This window comes from Sinocyclocheilus rhinocerous, unplaced genomic scaffold (assembly GCF_001515625.1).
Source record: "Sinocyclocheilus rhinocerous isolate Xijiao unplaced genomic scaffold, SAMN03320098_v1.1 scaffold468, whole genome shotgun sequence".
Taxonomy (NCBI): Eukaryota; Metazoa; Chordata; class Actinopteri; order Cypriniformes; family Cyprinidae; genus Sinocyclocheilus; species Sinocyclocheilus rhinocerous.
Genome location: NW_015635305.1, coordinates 1,776,990 through 1,778,695, shown reverse-complemented (window position 1 = coordinate 1,778,695; position 1,706 = coordinate 1,776,990).

Here is a 1,706-nt window from a genome sequence, read left to right as displayed (position 1 = left end):
TTTAAATTGTTGTTTTGTAATTTGATTTTTTAAATTTTTTTTAAAAGCAAGACAAAACAGTAAAAAGCACATTTTGGCTTTTTAATTTATGCAATGGTGAAAAAAAATTGGCAAAATACATGGGGAAAAAAACTTGAAAAACCGTGTTCGGTATTCGGCCTTCGGCCCAGTGTTTAATTTTTTCGGCTTCGGCCAAGAATTTTCATTTCGGTACATCCCTAAAAACAACAGCAGAAAGGCAAAGTCATGGAGCATTGAGTCATTCTTGAGAAGACAGATGCCACATGATGCAGTCCTTTTCTTTGATGTGCTTTGTGTCGAAATATTAACATCATTACAAATGTCATGGGCTTGATAAGAATCAAAATGTCTTTTGTTAGTTTCAGGAAGCCAGAACTTTTTTCTGGAAAACCAAGCAGAACATTAGCATAGCAATCCTGTGAAACAAAGCCTGTTTCGTCAATAGAAATGGCTGCCAATTGGTCACACATTGTGATCTGAGACCTTTAAAAACTTGCTTGGTCATGGAAAGAGTTTGTACTCAAGACTCCTTGGCTCTTGAAATGTTCTGATGTTTCCTCCTCTTTCTCTCTCTCTTCCTCAGGTGGTTTAGCAGCACAGTCATGCCAACGTTGAGCCCGTGATTGAGTAGCAGTGCTCCAGGCCCCGTCTGAGCCTCCAGCACCCCACCAGACAGCTGCAGCATGTCTAGTTCAGGCTTTCCCCCCAGCCAGGGGCCCTTCAGTAGCGAGCAGAGCCGTTACCCACCTCACTCAGTGCAGTACACTTTCAGCTCCACGCGCCACCAGCCGGTCAGTACCACACACACTCCTACCTGCACCACATATTACGCTGCCTACAAACCACATAACAAGAATGCTGCTAAAGTAGAACTATAACGGTTCCACTTTATATTAAGTGCCCCTAATACCTGTGTACTTACATGTGTGTACTTGTGTACTTAACTAAATGTGTACGTAGTATGTAACCACAGTGTAAGTACACATTGGTACATAGTATCTACAGCTGTAATATTTCTGTAACTACACCCATGTAACAACCCTCAGGATGGTTTGTGTAAGTACAAATGTGTAATAGGACCTATATATCTACATTTTGTAACAACAGTATGTATAAGAGTAATTGGAACCATTTGATCCAGGGGGTGGAGATGGGTAGGTTTAGGGGTGGAAATGGGATCCAGGGGGTGGAGATGGGTAGGTTTAGGGGTGGAAATGGGATCCAGGGGGCGGAGATGGGTAGGTTTAGGGGTGGAAATGGGATCCAGGGGGTGGAGATGGGTAGGTTTAGGGATATGTAAAGTGGGAGGAGTTGGTGCACCACTGTAATACTAGTGTACTTACAAGGTAACTCCTCAGGAACTGTCCACTTAATATAAAGTGTAACATTCTGGACACCAACCACAATTTATATGTAAAGCCTAACTTACTGGCCACTGCTGTGTAACATCAGAGTAATTACATGATAAATCTAATATAAAGTGTAACACTTTCTTTACCAAAAAGTGCTGTTAGTCCTGTTACACATTTGTACTTTCATTACCAAAAAGTGTTGTTACCAATGTCCTGTTACACATTTCTACTTACACATACCATTCAGTGGGTTGTTACATATGTGTAGTTACACAAACATTACAGCTGTAGATACTATGTACCAATGTGTACTTACACTGTGGTTACATACTA